The sequence below is a fragment of the Ailuropoda melanoleuca genome, chromosome X (genome assembly GCF_002007445.2).
Source record: "Ailuropoda melanoleuca isolate Jingjing chromosome X, ASM200744v2, whole genome shotgun sequence".
In the NCBI taxonomy this organism is placed as follows: Eukaryota; Metazoa; Chordata; class Mammalia; order Carnivora; family Ursidae; genus Ailuropoda; species Ailuropoda melanoleuca.
Window position 1 is genome coordinate 37,677,358 of NC_048238.1, and position 19,532 is coordinate 37,696,889.

Sequence of the window (19,532 nt, forward strand, 5' to 3'; positions counted from 1 at the left end):
TGATGGAGAAGTTTGATGATTGCAGACAGTCCAGCATCGGTAAGGCAACAGTCAGTGCCCCCAAATGGACACGGTCCAAATAGACAAATATCTACCCCCTCCTTTGGGTTAACTTAAGACATCAAGACCTCAGAAAGTTCCTGTTCAAATGGAACACTCTTCAAGAGTGATTATGTACAGATTCGTTACGGACATGAACCTACTAGCAGAAATTCACTGATTGGGTTAGTGAGTGGTCACCTTGGCAAAGAAGACACTTCCTGGCATTGAGGGACTCGGGACCCACACATTTTTGTTGAGTGTAGACAGAAGTTGGGGAGAGAAAGGATCTTGCTGAGCTGAGGTGTGCAAGTGTAGGGGGGACTGTTTGGTCCCCTGAGGAGGAGGAAAGCATTGGATGGGGAATAAAGGACACCAAAAAGAAGGTATAGGAATGTCAAGGTAAAAATTCACTTACCTGACAATTTTACCTTGAAGGGTTGCCAAGAATGCTACAGTTGGAAGAGAAATGTCCACGTGACTCATGCTGTGTGCAGCGCGAGATAATTTTTTGATCGTCCAACAATCTGTAGGACAAAAAGTGAATATGCAACGTGGGGCTTTAAACGCTGGGCTCCAAACTGCCTATACACCCCACTGGGATAGTCCTACTTGACAAAGAATAATCAAAACTTGACTAAGATAGCAGCCATATTCCTATATAAGGAAGAAAAACTAAAATGTGATGGAAAAACCCGCTGGTACTCTACCAATGGTAGAGTCACCCAGTTTGAGGGAACCGTGTCTCCTCTGTTGCTGGACAATTGAGACAAATGGATAGGTGAATAGACCCTTCGGGAATTGGCTAAGATTAAAGCAGAGTGAATATTTATTTTCTTTACCTTATCTTTATTTTTCCCATATCCCTGTACTGCGTGTTGATTCAGCCATTAGAGACCATAAAGGTTCAGATAAGCTCAGGGAAATCCCACAGGAGTAGTGGTGATTTTCCATTCTTTGTTCGGTGGATGTTTCTGTTTTGCAGCTAGCCATGTTGGGTGGCTGCTCCCCTGGACCCAACTCCTGGTACCCAGGAAATTCCAGAAACGCCAGGACCTTTGGGTTTAGTCACAGAGAAACCCACACAGCACCTGATCTACATATTTATGTGGGGAATTTTTTTCCAGACCATTCTGAGGACATCCAGGGAGAGCAGATTGGTTCTTGGGAAGGTCCCGGAGGACTCACTCCTCAGAGAGACTTACAACTCAAAAGAAACTTCAAGAACAGGGATGTACTGTATGGTGACTAACATAATATAATAAAAAAAAAAAGAAAGAAACTTCAAGAATACTGTGGTTAATTGTTTGCAAGGACGGAGATTCCTGGACAAGCCATATTCCTTTATGGTCTTATAGGATTTCTGCTATCCTCTGATTAGCCCCTTGTCCCTTTCCTGCTCCCCAACATAATCACCACCATAACAGACACTTTAACTAACTTCACAACAGACACCATTTTGAACACTATTCTAAGTGGTTACCTACATTATCTCATTTATTTCCGCTGTAACCTTGTTCGGTACATGCTGTCTTCATTCCCCTTTCACCAATGAGGAATTTGGGATTCAGAGAGATGAGATGAGCACCCCAGGTCACAGAATGAAGGGAGCCAGGACTCAGTACCGTAGAACTTCAATGTTCATGGTCTTCACCAACCACTGTTTTATCTTCTCAAGCGTCTTGTTTTCTCTGGGAAGTGGGGGGCCCCTTATTCTTCCACTTCCTACCCCATTTCCCCAACCCTACATTTTGGAGCCTCAGCAATGAGGCCTCCCCAGGAAGGGCTGACCCATGAGGAAAGAATCCTTCCCTCTCTGCTCACGAAAAGCTGCTGAAGGTTAACAAGGCCCAGGCTCTTCCACAGGGCCCTGCTCCGGGCCCAAGGCATGGAGTCTGGTTGCTCGCTAAGGAGTTTCCATTCCCAAGGGGAGACTGCCCAGGAGAGATGGCCATCTGGGAACAACCTTACTGATGTTCCTTTGGCAACGCATTTTGTTGATTTCCTTAAGTGTGTTTTCTTTTGGGGTTTCTGTTTCTCTTCTGGCTTGGTTTGTGACTTGACTTCATTTATGTTTATTTCTTATTATTTGGCCCAACACGCTTGTTTTCTTTTGATTTTTTTCCCCGTCAGACCTCTGGCATATACGACCTGGAGCTCATTTTGCTCTGTGATATGCCACCCTGCGTGTGTGTTTTGTCTGAAGTCTTTGGAAGCCAAAACTTAAACACCATGAAAATGAGATGAGTCAAAGCTTTTGACTTAGGCAAAGACCATCTCCTTAATGAAATACATAACCGCTGTTTAGATCACAGTGTAGATTCCCTCAACTATTCACTACCCTCCTCTCATAACTGATGAAAGCCGCCATTGAAAATGCAGCATCCGTAGGCTTAAGGAGAAATAAAAATGTGAAGCATTTCTAACAGTGTTCCTCTGGTGATCCAGGGATGGGACAAGGAAAGCTGGGTGATCCCCAGCTCAGAACCTTGGGAACAAGGACGGACTTAACTTCTGGCCACCAAAAGATGGGGCAGGGGAAAGCATAACAGGGCAGGGGCACTCAGTCACTTCCCATAGAAAATCATTCATCATGCTGAATAGGGCATATAGTGTTTTGGTGTCCAAATTCTAATTCCAGATAATGTTAAGAAATTTTTTTTTCAAACCAAGCTGGTTTGTAGTCTGTCTGGACCTAATTATTTTCCTCACACATTCAAGAATGTGTTTGGGAGACTTCCGTCAGAAAAGATGGGATACTAAATAAGACCACAATAGACTCTGGTTTTAATGCCACTGAGAGAGAGGAGGAAAAGAGCCATATAATATGCTCCCTGGGTTAGAGGGAGAAAGATCTTCCAAATATCTCAAAATTCACAGAGGAGAAGGCCCAGCCAAATAGATCCCAAGTTTAACTAAATGCAGTGAAGAGCTCTATAACAGGGCTATCCTGTTCCTGTATTTAGAAGTCTTGACAGTTTGCTATGTACTAAGGCTTTGGAGTCAGTGAGGTCTGAGTTCAAATCCTGCTGTGCAACTTACTAGTTGGGTGACAGTGGGCATTCAGTTACCTCATGTGCGAAATGGAAATAATAATGTCTATTATTTACAGTCCCTATCAGGCTCAACTGAAATAATGCATATAGAGTGATTAGTACAATGCTGACATCTAGTAATTTTTCAATAAGTGGTTATTCTTATATATTATTCTGCCACTCCATGTACGTCCTGTTAGTATTTGTTGAACTCTTTACGCATATAGCTTAACCCCACATGGAATCGCACCTATTGTTTCATGCATACTTACAGTGAATCTTGGAGAAAAGCTGCCTTATTTCTTTTTTAAGATTTTATTTATTTATTTGAGACAGAGCAAGAGAAGCATAAGTGGAAGGGAGGGGCAGAGGGAGAGGGAGAAACAGACTCCCGCTGAGCAGGGAGCCCGACATGGGGCTTGATCCCAGGACCCTTGGTTCATGACCTGAGCCGAAGGCAGGTGCTTAACCAACTGAGCCACCCAGGTGCCCTGCAAAAGCTGTCTTATTATTCACCTGATTTTATAGTCGTAGAAACTAGAGTGAAGACTGGCTTGGCCAAAAGCAAATGGCAAAGCATGGGGCAAGAAACAAAGCTAAAACTGAAAGATCCAGCAGCTCCTCTCCAACCATTACCCCCAGAAGTGTAGTGGAGAGGACCAAACATAAGCCCAGAGGGTCCAGGAAGTCTTCCCAGGAGGAGATCCCCAGACCAGAAATAGGGAGAAGGAAATAAGGCAGATCTGGAAGCCAAGGGCAGGCAGAGCTCCTCACACAAGGCCTTCCCTCTTCCCTCTACCTTTTCCCCAAGGTAGTGCTTATGTTCAACATCTCATTGCAAAGTCCCAACAGCCACTTCCTTTGGAGAGGTGGGCACATGTGCCACTATGACCCTCAGGGACTAAAGAAATGTGTTCAACAAAAAAATAAGTCCATCCAGACCAATCATTTGTGTCAATTAAATAGTGCATGTTTGCATGTTTATAAAGATCATAGACAAGAATGTTCTATATAATAAATGACTGCACTTCGGGGTACTAAAATAGACCAAATGCTGGAATTCAGGAAGAGTGCTCAATTTTGTCAGGCATGACAATCAGCGGTTCTGCAAAATCAGAAGCTGAGGTCAGCTTGGACTTAATTCTAGGTCCAGGTTCCTGTGGGTCACCCAGCTCTGTGGCACTCTGTGTTCTGAGTTGGGAAGGATAAAGGATTGCCTCTGTTGGTTAAAATCATCGTCATGGTGGATCTCAGATGCGTTTGTTGGCACATCCCTCCACTTTTTTCCACTAATAGCATGACTCTTCCTTGAAGGGTGACAGCTCCTCCTGACCCCATTCATGTGATTCTTTTCGGGCCACCTTCCATGATATCCCATCCACCTAGTCAGAGACAAGAGCCCACAAATGAAGCCTGGACACCCATAGTACCACTTGCCAGGGGCGCTTGGCTGCCTCAGTGGGTTAAGCATCTGCCTTTGGCTCAGGTCTTGATCCCAGGGTGCTGGGATCAAGCCCCACGTCGGGCTCCCTGCTCAGCGGGGAGTCTGCTGCTCCTTCTCCCTCTGCCTCTCCCCCGGCTTGTGCTCTCTCTCTCTTGCTCACTCTCTCGCTCTCAAATAAATAAATAAAATCTTTAAAATAATTAGAAATTTCAAAAAAAAACATAGTACCACTTTCCTCTGGACACAGTGATTACTCAAGAAGCAGATACATTCTTCCAGCCAGGCTAATCAGTCTTTTCCTTGGATTTTTCTAACTAGAGCTGAGAGGGAAGAGCTCTCTTTCCTTCTCTGGCCCAAGACTGTGAGGACATAAACCTAAAACAGCTTTGGCCAGGCTACTACCAGATGGAAAGACCCCATCTGTAACGCAAGTCAGTGAAGTGAACACATGCAGAGGAAATGAACCAGAGGCCTGATGGAGTTCAAGTCCCTGGTTCTAGGTGTCCCTCCAGCCTTCCTGGGTCATAAGCCAATGTAAGTTGTGTTTCTATCACTTGCAACCGAGAGTCCTGACTGGGGAGAGAAAATTCAGCCAGGTAGACTCAGGACAAAACAATTGACACAATGAAAGGGATAATAGAAGTCAGACATTGAGTAGAGAAACGTTCAGAGGACAGACTATGGAGATTGCAAATCAAGCAATGAAGACACAAACCATGGAGGATACATCAGAGCCACCTTGACTCTGTCATATGTATCATCAGCACTTCCTAGACTACAGAACAAAGCTGAACTTCTTAACAGGACGGCGAATCTGGATCGTTCGTTTCTGCACTTAGACACACACCTCCGTATGTTGCATAGTGTTTTAGGAAGTCACAAAGCTCTCAAAGCTCATTAGAAATTGTCTTCCAAGGGCTATAAGACACACCTAGTGCTCATGATGATGTTGGCGGTCCATGTTTCTATGTAGCCTCTTGCTAGCTGTGTGTCATTATTTAACCAAGTCTTAGATTCTTCATCTGTAATTCTGAAGTAATAAAAACACTGAATGTAAGTAACGGGGGAGTTGAGAATATTAAGATGGATCATCTATGTAAAGGACCTGATACTGTGAGTGGCACATCATTGCCTCTCAATAAATGAATCATCATCATTGTCATTATCATCAGGTTAATTAATAGATGCCTATGGACTGATTCACTAAGGATACACAGACATCAAATATTTAACTTTCATAATAAACTTCATATTTAATTTTGAACATGTCATTCTAATTGTTTCATTGCATAAATACAGGAGCCCTCTGGTGGTCAAAACCACTTCCCGAACATGCTCAAGAGACTACCTTTATTTAAGTATTAAAAGGAGTCACGTAAGGCAATTGTCATTCCCATCCCATTAAGATAAACCACAAGTTGGGGATTTTTATATGGTTGAATTGTGTCCCCCCCCAAATTCATATGTTGAAATCCTGACCTCCCATACCTCAGAATGTGACAGTATTTAGCAACAAGGGTCTTGGAAGAGGTAATCAAGTTACAACAGGATCATCCATTTGGGCCCTAATCCAACAGGAGAGGAGATTGGGACACAGATGCGTACAGACGGAAGACAACGTGAGGACACAAAGAGAAGGCGGCTGTCTGCCAGCCAAGGAGAGAGGCTTCAGAGGAAACTAACCCTGCCAACATCTTGATCTCGGACTTCCAGGCTCTAGAACTGCGAGGCCATAAATTTCTGTTGTTTAAACCACTCGGTCTGTGCTACTTTGTTATGGCCTCCCTGGCAAACTGTTATGTGTGGATTGAGGTCACAGTAAGTAGATGACATTGGTTTTCCTGTTAGTACAAATTGTGCCAACGGGCATAATTGTTGTCATCTCCGAGGTCCATTTGGATGTCCCCCGGGACGATGTATGCCCTAAAGCATGGCATCAAGGAGGCTTGGGGGAAGGGTTTCTTCTGCATGAGATTTACTTTGTTTTGTGATCAAATGCGAGCCATTGAAAACCAAGCCAAGAGGACCTATCTGAGGATAGCTAGGGACAGTCCCCCCCCAAAAAAATCAATCAAAAATAGTAGAAGCATTGGGGCGTCTGGGTGGTGCCGTTGGTTAAACATCCAATTCTTGGCTTCTGCTCAGATCATGACCTCAGGGTCATAAGATCGAGCCCCATGTTGGGCTCCATGCTCAGTGCCGAGTCTGCTTGAGATTCTCTCTCCCTCTCTTTCTGCCCCTCTCACTCATGCTCTCTCTCTCCCTCTCTCTAAAATAAATCAATAAATAAAAAATAGTGGAAGGATCATCTTCATTGACACAGTCCAACACGTGTAACAAAACTTAGTGCTATGGGGCGCCTGGGTGGCACAGCGGTTAAGCGTCTGCCTTCGGCTCAGGGCGTGATCCTGGCGTTATGGGATCGAGCCCCACATCAGGCCCCTCAGCTATGAGCCTGCTTCTTCCTCTCCCACTCCCCCTGCTTGTGTTCCCTCTCTCGCTGGCTGTCTCTATCTCTGTCGAATAAATAAATAAAATCTTTAAAAAAAAACTTAGTGCTATAAATAATTACTGTTTGTAATAGCATGTTCACAATGTGTTGGAGTTTTCGCTTAAATTTTTTTTTCCAGACTTCACAAGAACCCCCTTATGGTGCTACTGTTCTGATTTCTGCTTTTAGAGATAAAGAAGTCCAAAGACAGAGAAGGTCAATAAGAAGGTCTGTTGCAGAGGTGCAATTCAATCCTAGGCTTTTTGACTCCATATTCCCATGCTCCTTTCACTCCTTCCTGCTGCCTCTCCATGTTTTCCGATTTACATGAGCCCCAGTCGCTGAGATCTTCTTAAAGCATCTTTATTATATAGGAGCGTTTTTGCACAAAGAGAGTGGCAGCCATTTGTTATACAGGCTTGTGTTTATGGATTACACACATGAAAAAATTCGGATATAAAACTATTGAACTGGATAAAGATGGATATGAGATCTCTCTTCCAGAACATTACATTGATTGGAGATGTACAGATCTAAGGTTTCTATACCAGAAAGGGAGGTAAGAATAAATTAAGAAGCTTTTCCTCTTTATAGTTTCCTGTTATTCCGTACAGTAAGTATTTAACGAGAATGAGAATTGGTGTAATTTCTCTACGTGCACAAAAGTCTTTTTTCCATTAGAAGAGGGATTCCAACATTGCCCTTGCTTAGTTCAAAGCTGATCTTATGAATAACTGACCCTCAGTTGCATTTTCATACAGAACATCTGAGAGAGTGTAAATAAGAATCAATGAAAAAATTATATAATTGGAATTCAGCACTAGCACAGGGCTCCCACATCAGATAATTAAATTCAAATGTACAAAATTCCTGCATCACATGCAGTGGGGTTTTATTGACCTGGAGTCCATTAATTCATGATGATTTAATCTAGCTCAGGCTGACATTTCTCTCTGCATTTGCTCCGAAGAAAGAACGTGTTAAGGAAAATACTACAGTGTAAACAAGAAGTGGAAGCATTTTCATCTTGTGTAAGCAAAGTAATTATTTTAAGACACTTTGGCGCATTCACCATAAACCCATTGTATCTAAGCCGTTGCTGGTATTCCCAATTTTCGAAAGTTCGAGGTACATCACGTGGCTATTACAAAACACCTACATTAGCATTTGTTTTCGCTAATGAAAAGAAATCCAAAGAGAATTGTTGCTTTTAGGATAACACGTGAAAGGCAAAAATAGCGTTCTGTGTTCATCTTGCAAGAAACTGTCATAGAGGAAGCGTGCCCTGAGAAAGGAGAGTGGCCCCTCCAAGCTCCTTCCCCAGTCACTACTGCACTCAGCATCTCAGCATCCAGCCACCAGCACTTTGCACGGTTTCTATGAGCATTTGTGCGTTCTCTCCACTTATTTTGTGCATGTTAGCACACCTATCGGAAAGGCCTAAAAGAGGTGATTTTTAGGGTCCGGGAATGCTCCCCCATTTTCCCTGTAAATGAATGGTCATTGCTTCTTTGCTTTACACCTTTTTTGTTCGCAAAAGCTTTCATAGGAATGCTCTGTTTTTGGAGAGCAGGGCCAACCTGTATTCTGTTGTTGAAATCTTGCACAAATTCAGAGCGTCTGTCTCCCCAACGAGTAAGGGAGATGAGCCATAACTGGGTGTTTGTTTACAGTGAGGCTAAGAAGCCAAACTGATAGCCCTTGTCCTGAATGCAGGGGAATGAAGGCTCCGCGGCTGGACCCTGCCCGGCCTCCTGCTGATGGAGGATTATGGGAACTGAGCTGGATCTGGAGCTCTCAAATGGTGGCAATAATTTTCAAATCTGGTTTTTTCTTTCTCTTATTTAAGTTGGGCTTCAAATGAAATCCAATCCATATTTTCCCTAATTTACATTTAAAATTGTTCAAATGTTGTGTTGGTAGGAGATGAGTGAGTCCCCAAGAGGCCTTATGAACCTTCTAAAACTTTTCCTTCAAAACAGGAAGTTGCACTTTACCCAGTGCAAACAAAGTTTAGTTTGAAAAGGCCTGATTTGGACTTTGGAAAATTTGGAATATATTTTAATTTTAATTTTTGAAATACATTTTCTCCCGTTCTCCTTGCCGTCGTCAATCTCTGTCTAGCCTCCCCATCACGTATGCTATCTTTCCTTCTCATATAAGCCAAGTTAGGAGAGTTCTAGCCTTATTATCATGATCCTATACTTGTCTGTTATGGTTAAGGGATTCTATAATTCTGTAAATGTACTAGTTACACCCTCTAATTCAGCTCAACAGCCATCTCCTATTGCCTGTGCAAGGAAATAGGCCTGCCTGCCGGGAGGGAGGAGGAAAAAAAAAAAAGATTTCAGAAATGAGTTGATCGCAGCTGAGGAATGCCTGTTTGTTGCACTAAATAATATTTTGATCACCCTTTGCTCCCCAGGTTGTCTGGGAATTATATATAACTCCATTTCAGATTTTTAAAATCAACTGGAGAATTGAAAGAACCTCTCTATATTTGGGAACAAGCAATTTAATTAGTGGTTTGAAGAGGAGGAGGAGGAGATGGAGGGAGGATGGTGGTGACCTGAGTAGGCTAGGACAGAATGTAGTCAGCCATCTTGGGCCTGACTCTTCTGTGTTTCCACGGTTCTCAGTACATACCTCTATCTAGCACTTCAAGGCAACTATTGAAGGATGCCTCGACTTTTCTTACAAGGAATTATGAGTCCCTAGAGGGCAGGGACTGCTCCTTTCTGAAGCAAGTCGTGTGAAGTAGCCTCAGTTGCTTGATAAAGTGTGCTTCTTCAGATGGCTCTCGTGGAGGATTATGGAGCCAGTGGAAGGCAGGGCCTTTCTCACTGAAGGAAGCCAGAGGGGAGGAATAAAGGAGCAGACTCTCTGGTAACCAGATGTGGAGGTAGAAGAGCCCTGAAGAAATATGGTGGAAATAGGGCAGAGAGAGATAGGAACCTCCCTCCCGCCGCTCCCGCCCCTCTACACCCCCACCCACTCAGGTGCCTTACCCTGAGCCAGTGTGCCAATGTGCCGGTCACTACTGCAGCAAAACAACCCCCAGCCCCCCAACCTCTGGCTTAAAACAACAATCGTTTTATTATCTTTCCTAGTTTTTGCACGTCGGGAATTGGGGAAAGGCTCTTCTAAGCAGTTCTGGTGTGAGATTTCCGGCACAGTTATGGTCAGACAATGACTTGACCTGGAACAATGAGAGGCTGGGGCAGCCGGGACCCGGCTGGGCATCTCTCTCTCTTTATGGAAGTCTTAGGGCCTCTCCACATGGTCCCTCCACGTGGGCTAATCTCGGCTTCCTTAAAGCATGGAGACTTCCAGGTCATCAGTCAGCTGCTGTGGAAGCTCAAGATGGAGGGTCTTAGTGTTGCAGTGAGCAAGGTGACAGTTGAGTTGCCTTTTAGGACCTAACCTCAAAAGCCTCGTAATGCCACTTCTGCCATGTTGGATTGGTTGAAATACTTCCAACAGCACATCCGGCTTCATGAGCCGGGGACATAGTCCCCACTCATGATGGGGGGAGTGTTAAAGCTGCATTCTCGAAGAGCACGTGAGATGGAAGATACCATTTTGGCCACCTTGGGGAAATACATGGTTTGCTGTGGCCAGGAAGACAGGCAACAACTATGGGGGTTCCTTCCTCCTCGCCAAAATTGTTTCCCTATAAGTGACCCCCCCACACCCCCCCACACACATACTTTGTATTCCCATTACATTTTGTTTTGTTTTGTTTTACACTGAGGGAATCTGGCACAACATCAACCTTACATACCTTAAGGTTTCTGTCTACGCATGTGAATTTCGGTTGCACAAAACTTAAAAATACCGCTGGTATGAATGTTCACACACATCCCCAAGTAATTTTCCCTAGGAAATACTATTTCAAATTCTCTGTTGGCGGGCGGGGGGAGTTAAATGAAAATCAATATTGATGGGTAGTGCTGTACAAAAAATGTGGGTTGTAAGTTATTTTTACCAGAGAGGTAGTTTCCTGTGGAAACTGTGACTGGTAGTAAAGCTCAGTTCTAAACTATTTTGAGATAGAAGCCAAAATCTTGGGTGGGGAAAAATAATTTGCTCTTACCCAGAGAAAAGTCAATTACTTAGTACTAAAGTATGTATCTTTTCTAAAAGTAATGTGTGGCATATTCAATCATAGCAGGGATGTTCTGGCCATTAATGACTACTAAATTCACCCCCAACGTGCGGACCATTTTCTACTTCTAGAAATGATAGATTTCTTAAGAATTACTGGATTTTTAAATTTCACTGAAAGTATCTAAAGCCAGTGGCAAGTGGTTATTGAGCTTGGTGAGATCATGAATATTATCCTTAATACCTCACTGGCAAAACCTGGTACCATTCCGTATATTCTATATTTAAATTATTGCACAGGAGAGAGTCAAGCCATCATGGATTTGTATTTCGAAAAGAAATATAAATGACCTCTGCTTTTCACATTGATGACCCCGTGTAATGAACTGGAGAAGGAAAATTCAGAAAACCGTTTTCATCAACAATAAACTAAGAACAATTGTTAACATTTTTTTTTTTAAAGGAGAGGGAGAAATCATTACCTGGGGCTAGATAACTGAATTGTATAAACTTGTTAAAGCTTCAGCCTAACTCTAAGCGTATTTGCAAGTAATTATCACCCGCGGCATAAATAAGTTTATAATACCTACCTGAGTCAACATTAGTCAGATTTGCAGAGCACCAAGGAAAATAAGCAATTAGTGGTTCCTTATCCAAGAAAAGCATATTACTTAGTTACAAATAATTCCAAAATTCCCAAAGGAACGAGTGGGTGGAGGCTGGTTCTGTGCAGCCTGTGGCCCGGCTTCAGGAGATGTGGCAGAAGGCCACCTTCTGATAAACCGAGTGCTTCCTTTCCTTTTCGGAAGGCCCGTAACAATAACGTGACGCGGTGAGACACCGGAGTCCGAGGGATAGCGCTCTGGAACCTGCCACGAGTAGGACCTGAAGCGTCTGTCTTGATGAGCCTCAGAGGCAGGTTTTCCAAAGACCCTCTTGCCAAGAGCTTCAGGTCTGCGAGAGAAAGGCCTCAAAGCGGCCCACACGAGCAGGCTGCGAAACTTCTGGACTCTCCATTTCAAAACAACATACGAGAGGAATGGGGACTGGCTTTCCTAGAATCACAGAGGGCAGGACCTACCTGTTGAACGCTAAAGTTCTAGAAGAAGTTCCATGTTTGAAATCTCGCTCTTGCGGTTCTCAGCCAGCCTACTGCCCGCACGAGGGTGAGGAACCAGCCAAGGTAGGGCTTGGAATGACTACAGCGTGGAGCTCAAGCTTCAGGCTGCTACACGGGCCGGGCACCGACCTGTCACCCAGAGCATTTCTGCCCGGCTCAGTCTTGCTGGGGACAGCTGTTTCTCCCAGGTACCTATGGGCTGCGGTGCCCTAGTTCCTCCTAGGAATGCGCTCTTCTGAACGAAGGAAACACGTTACCTGCTTCCTATCTGATTAGATGTTTATCAACGCATACCTACTTCTAACCTTGTCCTCACGCCAGCTCTGAATCAGCCCAAGGCACTCACTTGTTGTCTTTAGAAACCCTGTCCCAATAATTCGAGAAAGCCTCCATCAGTAAGAGCCATCAAATATCTAGGGAAAATTGTTGGGAATACACAAGGTGGTGGTCAGCAGAGTGACCTAGTCTGCATTTTTTCCCCCTTTCGTCTAAAAATCTCCATTCACAACCCAGAGCAGACCGTAGTGACACAGATGGCCTCCGTACCCACCATTCTGTCTCCCCTTCCGCGCTGTGTCACAACCCTCTATAAAACGAAGGACTTTTCCTCCCTTGTTGCCAGTAAAGATGTTCTGGGTCCAGTTACCCTGCCCCGGATTTGCCAGAGACCGTTTCATATCCCAGAGTGTCAGACCCTTGCATTGAGTGACTCAAGCTAAAGGAAAGAACTGACTGTATCGAAGTCAGGGAATGACTGTATCGAAGACAGGGATGTTTTTTTCCTTAAATATTCATTTTTCTTTAAAAGATTCTATCTATTAAAAGATAACATTAGCCATCCATTTCTAGGTCCCGAATTATACAGTATGATTATTTGCATCTTTTTTCCAATTAAAAAAAAAAACAAAAAACACCTGCTTTCAGACTTGCTTCGAGGCTCACTCAGGAGGTATCACAAGAAGCAGAAGGTCTGCGAACCGGCCAAGCTCAGGCAGGCTCCTCGGTGGTACCCTCTGCAGAACATTTGGATATGCTCTTCTTTAAAAGTTGGATTCAGAGGAAAATCAGATTTAGGACTTGTGGTTGGCATGGGGTAAGTGTTGAGAAATGTTCCCTTGGCTTGCATGAAGGAAAGAATATGGCCATCCGGAACCTTTTTTTTTTTGTTCTTAAAAAAAACAAAAAACAAACAAGCCCTCAATCTTCCTGTTATACTCCACTTCCTTCGTATGAGTGCGGGGCTAGCACAGCCCCTTTGAAAGAAATGGAAGGAAATAGTGAAGAAGAATGAGAAAAGAGGACAGCTCTCAGGACTGTCTATGGGTTCCTTTTTTTTTTTTTTAAGATTTTATTTATTTATGTGACAGAGAGAGAGAGAGCCAGCAAGAGAGGGAACACAAGCAGGGGGAGTGGGAGAGGAAGAAGCAGGCTCCCAGAGGAGGAGCCCGATGTGGGGCTTGATCCCAGAACGCTGGGATATGGGTTCCTATTTTTGACACAACACACCCATCCTCTTGCCACCACTCCCGACCCACGCACCTGGTGTTCTTCAGTGCCCCGCATCCCAATACCTTTTTCTTGGCTTAGCTGACTCACGCTGACTTTCCGTTTCCGAGGCAGGAATGACTATGCCTCCCACATGCATTCCTGCCCTCGATCCATTCTGTAAATATGTTTTCCTGACCACCAACTTCTCCTTTGTCTCCTTAGGGCAAGCAGGGAGTCTGCTCCTTTGGCATTCTCCCATCGCTAGACAGCACCATGCTGGGGACAGATGTGCTCGAGACGAGCTTCCAGAGCCAATGGCAATGAGTCCATTGCCTACTTGTCATCGACATTCTCGATCCGAATGTCCCACAGTACCGACAGTCCTTTCCTAGATGATGCCTGCCATCTTCTGTGGGCACCGCACCTACAGAGGGGGCTTCCGGACCTCAGGACAGTCTGTATGTAGAGAGTATGACACTTGCACACGTTTACTTCCTCTAGTTTAATCCGCCCCCAACTCCAGTTTCCAATATGGTATTTGATTCTTTCCGCTGATGCCAACATCTAGCAACCATGAGCCTGTGCAGCAAAGAGACAAGGGACAGTCCCCTCGTGGTAACAGATTCATCACAGTAGACAGTGACCCCAGCAGTGTTTGCCTATTACCTGCGGTGTATTTCTAGGGCTCATTCACAGGTATTATCGAAGCTCAAGAGGAAAACGGAACAGAGTTAGGTTTCTGCCTCACTCAACTTTGTCCAGAAAAGGAGTGTGAGCTCTTATTTCCCTGATTTTTTTTTAAGCCACTTCAGGGCTTTGCCCTCCACATTTACTAAACCTTCACTGAAACCCATAGATGAGATAGCTACACGTGTTTTTGTGCTGTTCTCCAGAGGGAATATGGATCCTAGGTACAAAAGCAAAATCTAAAATTTAAGTCTTCCACAATTTTGGCGTGGTTATTATGAGGTTTAGCAACACAAAATACACATCCCCAACGGTTTCAGGGAAAACCTTAGCTTATCCCCAAGAATGACACGGTTCCCCGGGATGCCCGTCAGTTGGAGGATGGCATTATGGTCCCGGCCAGGAGGGTCATGTTCACACCTGAAGCCATGTGATCTTCACCCACTCCCCAAAGTAAAATATCTGGGGAGATTTGTCAGCAAATATATTCAGAAGAGCTAGAGGATTTAGCCACACGATTTAAAGTAGCGTCAAGGGGCGCCTGGGTGACTCAGGTCTATTAAGTGTCTGCCTTCAGCTCAGGTCATGATCCCAGGGTCCTGGGATCGAGCCCCACATCGGGCTCCCTGCTCCATGGAGAGCTTGCTTCCCTCTCTGCCCCTTCCCCTGCTTGTGCTCTGTCTCACTCACTCACTCTCAAATAAATAAATAAAATCTTAAAAAAAATAGAGTAGCATCAATCATTGAAGAATGAAAAGTTGTACTGCCAAGTATGAGTTATTCTTGAGTAACGGGTTGGGAGGCATTCGATGTACTCATGTGTCTCCAAGGATCTGCAGACAGTCAGGGTGCATGAACGAAGCCACTGGTCACAAATCTGCCCTGATTCCCTTCAGCTCCACTTTTCTACCCTTCTCCGTCCTGCTCTCTGCCAGGACCCCGTGGGTCTGGACTCCCTCACCAGGGTTCCCGTGCCCTCTGGCTCCCATCTGTGTTGGGCTAGTAGAGAACGCCTACAGAAGATGGGAGGCAACAGACAGTGAGGTCAGGATATTTATGGCCCTGGCTCCCTCCCCGAAGTGTTGCCTCTGGCTGGCTGCAGCCCCCAACCGCCTTTTCCAGGTGGCCAACCCTCTAACAGCTCCAAGACTCACCCTTTCCAAATTCCAGCAACCATCCCCTGCCCTCAACCCTTCCGGCCTGGAAGTAGTAACAACTCCACAGCTACTTACAGATTACTGCACTATCCTTTGCGGTTCCCTTGTATCAACTTTGTAAATAAATCCTCCTGAAGTTATCCTTTTGTGAGTGTGTCAGCTCTTTCCTGTTAGAACGTTGACTGATACACCCATAGACTCAGATGTCTGGATTGTGCAGGGTCCCTACGAGGAAGCACATAGAGTGGAAGGAAGGTGGGTGCCAACCACTCGCAAGATTAGCGTGGAATGTGGGCGCGGAGGTCTGGGTTGGGGGACGCTGGAGGGATGTGGCAGGGAAGGCTAGTCCAATTTGTATAATTTATACTCGACCACTATCATGGTGTACTTTTCTATTGCTCCACTCATAGGCAGGTGGACAGAAGCTGTGGGACATGGAGCCAAGAAAAAGGGACTCAGTCCCTGACGTTATGTCTCCTTCCAGGGAACTGTGTCTTGAGCATAGTTCAGACTCTTCACTGACCGAGCTCCCTCTGAAGGTCAGCTTAAGCCAGTTTTATAATTAAAAAGTGAGTGTGTGGGCGCCTGGGTGGCTCAGATGGTTAAGGGTCTGCCTTCTGCTCAGGTCATGATTCCGGGGTCCTGAAATCGAGTCCCACATTGGGCTCCCTGCTCCTTGGGGAGCCTGCTTCTCCCTCTGCCTCTCTCTCTCTCTCTGTCTCTCATGAATACATAAATAAAAAATCTTTTAAAAAAAGTGAGTGTCTTTTGGAACTATTTTCCTTCAATCTCTTTTTTTCCTCTCTCTGTGCACTTCCTGCCCTCATGCTTCCCAGACCTCCAGGCCTGTGTTCAAAGGGGAAGCCCAAGCCCAACAGACCCATTCTCCTGAGATGAGGGGTTCCCTGCACTGCAGTCATGAGGCAGAGAAGGAAAGTTCTTCCTCATTAGACCGCTTGGGGGCGTGTGCTGGGAAGAGACTGGGCCTCAATGGGAGTCAGGTCTCCCAGGTACCTGTCATCAGGAAACTTCTCAGCCCTGCCATAAGCAGCAAGGCTAAGGAGTTCCCTGAGATCTGGGTTCAGTGGTACAGGGAATGCTCTAGGATCATGGCCCTTAGCATTGCCGTGAGTGCCCCCTCATCCCGGAAGTCCCCACGGGTTTGGGGGGGAGGGGGCTCTGTCCATCCCCACAAGTCCAGGAGCAGGGATCCATTTCAGGCTCCCCGAATGCTGAGTCATGGCCGCACATGCACGTGCCTCCTTAAATCTTTGAAACTTTGTAGGAAAACATCAAGCCATGAAAAGTTATAGGCATTTAAACACTCTTAGACCATTTCCACCACGTACTTATGAGAGTGAAGAAATATCAAATTAGCTGACAGAACCAAATATTTCCTAAACGACGCTCAAATAAAGAATTGCAAAGATCATCCGAGTCAACTTGCTACTTCCAGGTAGGATCACGATTACTCCATCTGACTCTCTCTGTCTACTGTAGAAGATCTTCCAAGAAATGGTAAGATAACAGTCTTTCTTACTCTTCAGGTCTGTGCCGAAACAGAAATGGAGCGTTAACGGTTATTTTTGTAACAAAGGTTGTATAAGTGGTGACTATGGGATAGGGCAGATCAACATTCAATCTCTAATAGAATGTTTTTCTTCCTGTCTCACCCATCCAGCACTGGAATTCAGGAACCAGACACCTGCTTCGTGTTTAAAATATATATATATTATGTCTGGGCTGATGAGAAAATGTCCTAGGAGGAATTTCTGAAATGAGTACACAATCATTGTGATGCCCCCTGGCTTGACCGGTCGATAGATCATCTAAATGAGCTTCTCCTACACTGTACATCCGATGTTTATGCAGATATGACACATGATTTCTCGACTGGAAAGTGTTTTCTAAATAAAATTACGGATGCGTTTTATCATGACATAGGAATGCAGAGATTTGAGGACAGGCCCCGATGCTGCCACCTAACACCTATGCCTTAGGCGTCTGTCATCTCCTTGACAGGGATTTGGTGCTCTCACAAGGGGACAGAAGTAGAGGATGACTAATGCCCACTTCAGGTCGAATTAAAATCCTACCACTTGAACATGAAAGATGGAGGGTCCCAGGTGTATTAATTGGGATTCTGCTAAAATAATTCTGTGTTATAAATGACTCTGCAACTTGATAACTTATGACAATAAGCTTCTATTTCTAACTGAGGGATCTGAAGATTAGCTACAGGTCAGCTGGGATCAGCTCGAAGCCTCCACTTGGCTTCAGCTTTGCTCCATGTTTCTTTTCATTGTGGGGCCAACAGCTACCTGAGGCATGTTCTTCTCATGCCTGATGTTAGAAGCACACACACACACACATACACACAGGAGTGACTGGAAATACACAATACTTCTTATGATACCAGCTGAGAATTGACACCCTATTACTTCTACCTACATTCCATTGCCCAAAGCAAGTCACATGGCTAAGACCAAAGTCGATGGAGCAGGGAAAATCTTTCTTTCCAAAGAGGCAGTGCAAATCCACATGGCAAAGGGTGTGGATGTGTAATTCTGTTACAAGAAGGGAATTAAGAATTAGGAGCACACATCTAATCTACTACTCCATTGGCCACGATCATCACGTTTATCTAAATTCAGGGCGACAGAGAGCTGTCTTCAGGTCCCAGAGACATTTTATTCACCCTGATGCAGCCCCAAATAATCCCACATCAGTCTTCAGGTTCCCCCAGTAAAATAGACTTCCTAGCTCTTTTCAAAAGTTCTCATATAAGAAATTCAACAGAAAACAGTGGAAGTTTCCCACAGTGGCTGGCCCAGAAGGCCTGGCAGTGTTGTTGACTGCCAGAAATGCAAATCACCAGACTTACATCAATAGAAATCAGGAGTTCCATCTCTAATGCAAAGTTGATGGAGCCCTCTTGAAATCTGATCTTTATTCTTACTTGCGTGAAGATGCACGTCCAAGTCTGAATTAGGAAAAATCACCAAGCTACCCTTGGCCAGACCCCTATGGGATATTGTCTTCTTGGGTCCCATTTTGACCCTTAGAATTATGGGTTGTAATGGAAATGCTGGCACAATCTGAGCTCTAACTGCAAACTCTACATGAGGCCTCATGTCTAATTTTTTTTTTCTGCACGTAATCTGCCAAGACTCATACCCATAATGTAAACTTCCTTGGTTTGAGTTTATAAATTGGATGTCCTTGACAAACTCTAAGACCTGCAGGGAAATCACTCTGTCATTAAAACTCAGTTTATTTAATGAGCCATTAGTGAAATAAAGGGTGGGAGAGAAGCTCAGCCTGCATCTATCTTCCAAGACTCAACCCAAGAAATACAATTCCTTTCAGATGGCAAGACCTCCCTTCCGTGGACAGTCATTCAGCAAACCTGTGAGAAACCATCATGGGCTGGATCCAGGCTGAATCACAACCATGACTTCATTCAGCTGCCTCGTTGTCACACCAGACAGCTTCAGTCTAACGAACTTGCTGGACAGAGAAGGGGAGAAAGCCTCCCACAAAGAAGCTCCTGGCTGTGGGCCAACATGGTCATCTCTCAATAGTGACACAGGCTGAGAACTACTCTTTAAAATGAAAGGGTTGTCTACGAAGGTTGTGGAAATGAGCTCAAGCATGAAATAAAGACTTGTTCAGAGAAGATATGATTCTGTTTATGTGATTGCTATAATTAATATCCTCTCTGGAAGGTGTTCTAGTACATTCTGTTTCTGAAAATGGATTTTTTTTAATGTCATAAAATGAAGTTAGTGAAAACTAACTTTCCCTTTCAAAAGGAAGTGGAGACTTTAAAAGGGAAGTATAGAATCAAAATCGGTCCTTGTCCCAAAGATGAATTTTAACATTCTACATTGCCAACAATGAGCATTGTTATAACTCAGTTTGCCAGAACTTCCTGGGAGAACTGTCCCTGCTGATTAGTTAG

At 44.6% G+C, this 19,532-nt stretch overlaps 1 protein-coding gene across 4 annotated transcripts in view; it reads right to left on the reverse strand.

The window, feature by feature from the left end:
- Positions 1-12,647, reverse strand: part of NDP (norrin cystine knot growth factor NDP) — a 79,727-nt gene extending 67,080 nt beyond the window's left edge. For 3 of the 4 annotated variants that reach the window (XM_034649558.1, XM_019808937.2, XM_034649556.1), the window contains exons 1-2: positions 12,198-12,647; positions 458-566 (exon numbers count right to left, since the gene is read on the reverse strand). The gene's annotated coding sequence lies outside the window, so the exon portion shown is untranslated. Of the gene's footprint in view, positions 1-457; positions 567-11,706; positions 12,128-12,197 lie in introns of those variants that run through there. The other variant, XM_019808938.2, reaches the window with a different exon arrangement.
- Positions 12,648-19,532: the final 6,885 nt, after the last annotated feature.